At 41.8% G+C, this 9739-nt stretch overlaps 1 non-coding gene across 1 annotated transcript; it reads left to right on the top strand.

The window, feature by feature from the left end:
• Positions 1–4986: 4986 nt before the first annotated feature.
• On the top strand, positions 4987–5093 carry LOC118486228. The gene has a single exon (XR_004878081.1). It is a non-coding gene; the product is annotated as a small nucleolar RNA R71 (small nucleolar RNA).
• Positions 5094–9739: the final 4646 nt, after the last annotated feature.

The raw sequence follows: 9739 nt of genomic DNA, 5'->3' as shown, positions 1-9739 counted from the left end.
CATGATCAAGAATGAAACAAAAACACAACCAAAATCACGGTTCATTGTAAAAAGAAATAAAAATTAAGCTACTAGCCTGCCTGCTTAAATTAATTCACGTGCCTGTGAGCCTGCTTATTAATTCTTTTGACTTTTGAAACGTGCCTGCTTGCTAGCTTCCAAATCTTTTCGAATTGCCGTAGACTTTCGTGACGTGCTTGATAAGCTGCTTGTTCTTTTTTTTCTTCTTGTTCGATCCCAGCCGCCACTCAATATGCTTGTTGCCGTCACTGTTGCCTGCCGCCAATTGCCTCCCTCAATTATGTCTTCCCTCCAATAATAATAGGAGCCCTTTCATATATATCTTTCAATTCCTTTAGGGTTTTTTAATAATAATAACATTCTACGAAATTGTTTCAAAGGCCCCAAGAAATACCAAACAATACCCCAACTCATGTTGTCGAAATGCATGCTTGAATATTATCAAGTTTTTGGCGGTTGTCCTCATGTGGGCGGCCCAATTCTGTCTTGAATGGAATCCTTTTGTTTGTTCCTCAATGTATCAAAGGTCTTTTTTTATTAGCCCAACAAGACCTGATCGTTTTGTTTTGTGTTTGTCAAACCCCACAACAATAGTCACAATAATATATATGGCCGCCATTCTTTAATAATGTAGAGATAGTGGCTTCGGCCCACTCACAGAAAATAGCTGCAATTTCACTTCGGTCTCTGGCGCCCTACTTCACTCAACTGGCTGGTTATTTAAATATTACTCGTTTTCGCTCCATTTACACAAGGACCTGCCAAAACACCAAATAATGTAATCTAATACTAAAAACTAACTAAAACAAATAAAAATTATACAAAAACTATACAATTTACACGGGACAAATATGTGTATTTACAACACATCAAATATCCCCACACTTAACCTTTTGCTTGTCCCTAAGCAAAATCCTAAGCAGCATGTCCAACTTAAACACTCAACAATAATGCAAGTCTCGAACAAGTTATAACGCTAACCATGAAGTTATCCACCACAAAAGTTTCGCAAGACTTACAACGTTCAAAAGGTGACGAATCATAACATTTTAAATAAAAACGGGCCTACCTAATCAAGCTTTTCTTACCTTCGAGCAATCAATTATGCAATGTCAATACCCCTCACAATTTCACTCATCTCTCGGCTAATAAATATGTAATTTTTGAGTGAACTCTCAAAACCAAACTTTGAAGCAACACTGTCATAAGCTTGTACGTCAATCAAATTTCCACCTATTTGTTAAAACTCGACATGGATCAAAAGGACTTTATTGGGTAGGTAAGGGCTAAGGGTAGGTATTGTATATATATATATATATATATATATATATATATATATATATATATATATATATATATATATATATATATATATATATATATATATATATATATATATATATATGTATATATATATATATATTTCATTTTTTCGGACATAATGGGCTAAACACATAAACACAAGATAAATCGGATAAATACGAAACAAATACTAACACATTGATCATTTTGACCCACAACTTTATTCTACTTTTTTTTTCTTTTTTTTTCGATTTTCTCTTTTTTTTCGAATATAATAATCACGTAACACGATCCGGCTATCAAGTCACAAACGGGTAACAAACGAACGGCTAGGCTCAAAGTGGTGTATCTAGGGGTAATGATAAAACGGGTCAAACACAAAGGTAACACAAACAAGGTGATCCTAATGCCTCTATCATATCCATGTCAAACCCTAACCGAAGGTCTCAAACTGTATCAAAACTCACAAGTTCTAAAGTAATGCAACAAAGTCGGTAAACACACATGAAACGAAAGTAGTGAACATATAAATATGAAACATATAAAGGCTCAAATCTCACTATCATGTGGTAAATAAGGGCTACCGATATCGACAATGCACAACCAATTAACTCTCCGGCTCCATCCACTATCCTAGGCATCCCAAACCCTTTTACTTCCCAAAAACCGATTCAGTCAACCTACTATCCCGCAACTTAAAGAAACACGTGCTTTCCAACTCGTAAATTCGACAACTAAACCGCTTTTGACCGACGTTTTGAAAAGGTTTTTCGTTTTCTACGCGCTAAAGGACTGGGACTCGCAAACCAACTCTTTTTTTTTTCTTTTTTTTTATTTTTATTTTTTTTTTATTTTTTTTTATTTTTTATTTTTTTGTATTTTTTTTTTTTGACTCAAAACTACCTAAAAAGACGTAGTCTCCCATCCCCACACTTAAAATCTACATTGCCCTCAATGTAGGATGAAAGACAACTAAAAATAAATAAGAAATAAAACCTAAAATAATATACAAAACAAAAAGATAACGAATTGGAAAGGACTTAGCTGGTTAGGATAAAAATCAGTGCCAGCTGCGCGTGTCATCAATCTGAACCCGTACACGATCGTATAGCATTTCCTTCGCGATCGGCTTTGACTCTAACTGACAAGCTCGGTAAATGCCTGATATTCGAAAAGCAGCTCCAAACTCACCCGAATGGAGATTGAGTACGGGTGGTACATATTCAAACCTGCATCAACAAAAACAAGCAAAACCAAAGCAGTACTGACTCTAAAAAAACGACAAAAACTGACTCAAACCAACTAATTTAGACTCATGTGCACAAAAGACGACTCAATATACAAATAAACACGTATCACAAACTATTGAGACTATACCAAATAAATAAATTACAAAACTTTACAAAACCTCCCCACACTTGAATTCAATCTGGAGGTTTCTCCTTTATCCAACCTCGGTCTAACCCGTTCAATTCCACCTTTTTTCCAGTTTTCAATAAAAACTCATTTGTGAAATTGAAAAACAATCTAGAAAACTCAAACGGGTCAACCCACCAATATTTAAACTTACCTGGACCAAACTTGATTCGTGGCATGTAATGAGGAGAATGGTGTTGTGCAAACTTAAGTGGTTCCTCCTTCTTTTTATACCATCTCTGCAAACCTACAACATGTTGATCCAAGGTTCTTTTCGCCTTCTCCCGTGTTCTTGTTGGTGTGAGTGGGAATCCAACATCTGCTTCCTTCACGGGCCAGCTATCAAACTTGTCAGCCATTTTCTCTTCTTCTTTGACGACCTCAAACACCTCAAATCTAGGGGAAGGCTCGGTAGCCTGTGGCAGAGGGTCCTGCTCAACATCTAACTCAGTGACCCCACTCCCCTGATCATCCACACTCACAACCTGCATATCAGACGTATCTCTTCCGCAAATCTCGATGAGGAGGCTACCCACATGTGACATAAGAGTATCGATAAAGTATAGAGTGTCATCATGTTGCTGGGTATGCCTCATGGAATGCTGAATGTCGAATGTGACTTCATCCTCATCAACTCGAAGAGTCAACTTGCCGTCGTACACGTCAATGAGTGCTTGTGCCGTGGCAAGGAATGGACGACCTAATATCAGTGGGACCTCAGAGTCCTCGTCCATGTCAAGGATGACGAAGTCAACTGGAAATACGAATTTGTCGACCTTCACCAACATGTTCTCCACGATGCCCCTAGGAAACTTCACCGATCGATCGGCGAGCTGAATACTCATGCGCGTAGGGGAAGGCTCTCCTAGGTCAAGCTTAGCGAAAACGGAGTAGGGCATGAGATTTATGCTAGCACCTAGGTCAGCAAGCGCATTGCTGACAGTAAGATTCCCAATCAGACATGGGATGGTAAAGCTACCAGGATCAGTCATTTTCTTTGGCAGCTTGTTCTGCACGACAGTAGAACACTCCTCACTCAGGGTGACAGTCGAAAGATCCTCTAATTTCTTCTTATTCGTAAGAAGATCCTTCAAAAACTTCGCATACTTTGGCATCTTCGCCAAAGCCTCGACGAACGGGATATTCACATGTAGCTTCTTCAGCATCTCCATGAAGCGACCATACTGCTCCGCGTCCTTTCCCTTCACTAACCTACCAGGGTAAGGGGGTGTCGGCTTATACACCCTCATCGGCTCCTTCTCTGGCTCCTTCTTCTCTATTGGAGACCCGCTGGACTGTGCAGTACTTACTGGGCGCAGCCTAGGGTGCACTTTGCCAGCTGGTGTCTCCATCTCAATCTCCTCGTCGACCTCCGGGTCCTCATCGACTACCGGCTCGACCTCTACAGCTCCTCGACCACTCCTCGTAGTAACAGCCTTTGCAGTGGCATTTGGATTACCCTCAGTGCTACTAGGGAGACCACCAGGAGGTCTCTAACTCAACTTCTCTGACATCGCACCTACAGTCCTCTCAAGATTCTGGAAAGCCATGCTCTGATTCTTCATGAAAGTCTCATGCTCCAAGAATCGCGACTGGTTCTCCTGATGTCGTGCCTCCTCTCTGGTCATGAATTGAGTCAGTAACTGTGTCTGCTGAACCAGGGTCTCTTGATGCTGCTTCATTGTCTCCTGGTTCTGCCTCAGCATCTCCTCCAACGTGGGGCTTTTATTTGTACCCGAACTCGATCCTGCTCCTGCGTCCTGAAACAAGTTCTGACGCTGCTGAAACCCCGGTGGGTGGTTGTTCTTCCAACTGAAATTCGGGTGGTTCCTCCAATTCGAATTGTAACGCTCCCCAAAATTTCCCTGATTTCGATTTCCCACAAACTCTACCTGCTCTGGTGTCTCAGTAGGGGCAATAGGACACACGGTCGTGTCATGCCTACCAGTGCATATCTCGCATAGCTGCTCCTTCTGTACCTTCATATCACTCACCTGCTGCTTCAAAGCACCAATCTGTGCTTGCATCCTGGTGACCTCATCGACCTTGTGCACTCCTCTATGTGTAGCGGATGAATCTCTAGACTCAGGGAACTCGTAGCTACTCATCGCTATATCCTCGAACATATCCATGCACTCCTCAGGTGTCTTGGCAGTCATTAGATTGCCACCAGCAGTGGTGTTCAGCATATTCCTCGTAGCGGGCGTCACTCCATAATAGAACTTCTCAACTAACGCCCAATCCTCGAATCCGTGATGAGGACACTTGAGTAACAACTCCTTGAATCGCTCCCATGTCTCATAGAAAGACTCTCCCTCCTTTTGGCGAAACTCTTGAATCATGCTCCTCAGACGAGCAGTTTTTGAAGGGGGAAAGTACTTGCCTAAGAATTTTTCTTTCATACCGGCCCAGGTAGTGATGGATCCCGCAGGAAGGGATTCCAACCAAGCATGAGCACGATCAGCAAGTGAGAATGGGAATAGACGCAGCTTGCAGGCATCCTCGGTGACACCTTGCTCCTGGAACGTATCACAGATAGCTGAAAAGCGAGAAATATGGACATTCGAGTCCTCATAAGGTAATCCATGGAACTGGATGGTGTTTGTAACCATCGTGATGATCTGGGGTGGAATCTGCCAGCGATTAACTCCGATAGCGGGTCGGGTAATGCTGGATCGAGCATTGGCCGCGTTCGGCCTGGCGTAGTCTGCGACGACTCTCCTAACTGGGGCCTCGTTGTCACCCATAGTGAAAGAAGAAGATGGAATGCATGCCTGAATAGCTCGGAAGGTGCGAAGGCGCTCGTGAAAGTCTCGCTCGGGCTCAGACGAAGCAACAAACGAAGGTGGCCCCTGTGAACGAGTATGGTGCATACAATGCTGAAATTACTAACCTAAATACTAAAGCAAATCTAACCCTAAAGGCACAAATTGCAATCAAAAGGCACCTAAAGGCAATGGAAATCTACGAAAGCAAGTAAACAACTAAATAGACGACTCGGGTCGTTCTCTAAAGTGCCAGTGTCCCCGGCAACGGCGCCAAAAACTTGATGTGTGAAAATGTGTATATTAAATTCGAACAAGTTTTAAAAATGGAATCACAACCTAAACCACACACAATCGGCAAGTGCACTGGTCCCAGTGTAGTGTAGATGGCAAGACCGGATATCAATCCGTGGACACTATATGCAAACTCTAGATACTGAACCTCTATCGAATAAGAAGTCAAATTTTTAGATTTGTTTTGAGTGATTTTGAATAATTAATTAACAACTAAAATAAGCAAGAAAACGTAGGAAACAAAACGAGCAAACGAAGCAAACACACGAGCAAATTGTGATCAAATATATATGAGATAAAGGCTACCTAGGTGTCGAATCCCTAGAATCATGCAATGCTAATGTGACAATGATAACGGTTAAATATCTATTTCCCTCACTTGACCCCCCGCTAGAGATGTCCCAAATGAAGAAACAAGACTAAATGTGAAGTGCTAGAACGAACATGCTCGAGCTATCGATACCAAATCCTACGAAAATAGAATCCTTTTGACCTCAGAGACAGTTATGTTAAGAGAAGATCCCAAAATCGCAAAGCAAACCCAACTTTGATAATTGAAATCCTAGGAAACCCTAATTACGATGCAATAAACGAGCCCGAGCTATCGGTCACCCAATCTACCCACCAATAATTAGCTAATAACCTAGCTCACCCTAATCGTCTTTCGAGTCACAAGATGAGGATGCAAGTTTTAATATAGTGATTTGAATTATTAGTCAACTTGGTCAATTTCTCAACACAATACCTAACCCGAAAATTCTAAGATAACCGAATTAAATTAAATTCTAAGTCTAGGGGGAACTTCTTCGTGCCTAAACCGCTGAATTTATTGACTAATAAAACAACCAAAACATACCAACATGCAATATCAAGATCAATATCAAAGACAAGTTATGTAAATCACATCAAATAACCGAAAACATGTCACAAACGCATTACAATCCTCTAGTTCATCAAAACCCAGGTAGTTTAGAAAATTTAGCCACTCATGATCAAGAATGAAACAAAAACACAACCAAAATCACGGTTCATCGTAAAAAAAATAAAAATTAAGCTACTAGCCTGCCTGCTTAAATTAATTCACGTGCCTGTGAGCCTGCTTATTAATTCTTTTGACTTTTGAGACGTGCCTGCTTGCTAGCTTCCAAATCTTTTCGAATTGCCGTAGACTTTCGTGACGTGCTTGATAAGTTGCTTGTTCTTTTTTTTCTTCTTGTTCGATCCCAGCCGCCACTCAATATGCTTGTTGCCGTCACTGTTGCCTGCCGCCAATTGCCTCCCTCAATTATGTCTTCCCTCCAATAATAATAGGGGCCCTTTCATATATATCTTTCAATTCCTTTAGGGTTTTTTAATAATAATAACCTTCTACGGAATTGTTTCAAAGGCCCAAAGAAATACCAAACAATACCCGAACTCATGTTGTCGAAATGCATGCTTGAATATTATCAAGTTTTTGGCGGTTGTCCTCATGTGGGCGGCCCAATTCTGTCTTGAATGGAATCCTTTTGTTTGTTCCTCTATGTATCAAAGGTCTTTTCTTTATTAGCCCAACAAGACCTGATCGTTTTGTTTTGTGTTTGTCAAACCCCACAACAATAGTCACAATAATATATATTTCACTTCGGTCTCTGGCGCCCTACTCCACTCAACTGGCTGGTTATTTAAATATTACTCATTTTCACTCCATTTACACCAGGACCTGCCAAAACACCAAATAATGTAATCTAATACTATAAACTAACAAAAACAAATAAAAATTATACAAAAACTATACAATTTACACGGGACAAATATGTGTATTTTACAACACATCATCATTCCTTTTCTAATTCTTGCATGTCTAAAAATATTATTGTTGGCAATAGAGATACCATTCTGGTTATAGGTACAGGCACCAAATACCTACCCAAACCCTATCCACCTTTCATTCTCAAAAATGTCCTTCACTCACCCAAATTACTTAAAAACCTAATTTCTGTCCGTAGATTTACAACCGATAATTCTGTGTCTGTTGAATTTGACCCGTTTGGTTTTCTTGTGAAGGATTACAAGACCAGGACCCCACTAACGGTGATCTTTATCCTTTGCTTTTGGGACCCAGCTCCTCCTCACCTACTGCTCTTGCCGCCATTTCTTCACAACTCTGGCATCACCATCTTGGTCACCCAGGGCGCCCGTCTTTACATTCATTAAAAACTTCTTGTTCCATTGACTTTAATAATTTTGAGAATAATGTATGCTAGTCTTGTGTTTATGGAAAAAGTATTCGTTTACCGTTTTATGCGTCTACTTCTTACACTACCCAACCATTTGATATCATACATAGTGACGTGTGGACGGCACCTATCGTTAGTTCAGCTGGCCAAAAATATTATATATTGTTCCTCGATGACTTAACCATTTTTTTATGGACATTCCCTATTTCTCACAAATCACATGTCTTCCCCACTTTTACACAATTTGCAAAAAATATTAAAACTCAATTTGAACGGGTCATTAAAACCTTCCAATGTGATAATGGGAAAGAGTATGTCAACTCCGCTTTTCAAAGTTTTTTCAATACTAACGGTATTCTTTACCGCCTCTCATGCCCCTACACCTCTTCCCAAAACGGGAAGGCCGAGCGTAAAATACGAACCATAAATAACATGATGCGCACTCTTCTAGCCCATGCTTCCCTTCCCACCTATTTCTGGCACTACGCCCTTGAAACCGCAACTTACCTATTAAACATTCTCCCCAATAAACTTACCAAAAATAAAACACCAACTGAACTACTCTACCTATCCACACCCTCTTATTCCCACTTACGAGTCTTTGGATGTTTATGCTACCTGCTCATCCATCCACCACCATACACAAGCTGGACCATCAGTCACACCCTTGTGTTTTCCTAGGCTACCCCCCAACCACCGAGGCTATCGATGCCTTAACCTTACCACACACCAAGTCTTCATCTCTCGGCATGTAGCCTTTGATGAAACCACCTTCCCGTTCGCCCAATCAATCTCACCCACTCCATCCTACAACTTCCTCACTTACCCGTTTCCACCTCACCTTTGGCCTCATGTCATCTCCTCGTCCAACCCGAACATCGCTAACACCAACCCCTCGGCCCTCCCACCTTTCACAGCCTACTCACCCCTCAATACCGCTCGCCCAATGACCAGCCCACAGCGCCTAACCCGTCTCCACAGCCCACATCGCCTAACCCATCCTCACAACCCACGTCTCCCAATCCCACCCCTCATGTCACACCGTCAAGCCCAATACAGCCCAACCATACCATCGTCCCACACACACCACCGCCCAATCCACAACCCGACCCATGCCCGCCCCCACCGCCAACCCGAACCATGCACACTCGCTCCATGAGTGGCATTCACAAACCCAAACAACCATTCTCCTTACACACCTCCACCTCACCCGTGCCCATACCTAAAAACCCGGCGGATGCCTTATCTATTCCGGAATGGTACTCTGCAATGTCAACTGAATATCATGCATTAATTAGAAATAGGACATGGGATTTGGTCCCACGACAGCCACATATGAACGTTATAAGAAGCATGTGGTTGTTCAAACACAAATTTAAGTCCGATGGTACTCTCGAGCGGTATAAAGCTCGTCTTGTGTGTGACGGAAGATTACAATAGGTTGGCGTGGATTCTGGTGAGACTTTTAGCCCGGTTGTAAAACCGGCAACTATCAGGACAATGTTATCTATTGCCATCTCGAAGGGTTGGGACGTACATCAACTAGACGTCACTAACACCCTCTTACACGGTAACCTTAATGAGACGGTCTACATGTATCAACCGATGGGTTTTCGCGACAAAAACTATCCCGACTATGTTTGCTCACAGAAAATGTCGCTCTACGGATTGAAACAGGCACCACGGGCTTAGTACCAAAGGTTTACTGATGACGTTCTCACA

The sequence above is a fragment of the Helianthus annuus genome, chromosome 13 (genome assembly GCF_002127325.2).
Source record: "Helianthus annuus cultivar XRQ/B chromosome 13, HanXRQr2.0-SUNRISE, whole genome shotgun sequence".
Classification (NCBI taxonomy): Eukaryota; Viridiplantae; Streptophyta; class Magnoliopsida; order Asterales; family Asteraceae; genus Helianthus; species Helianthus annuus.
This window is presented reverse-complemented; position numbering and strand designations above follow the sequence as displayed.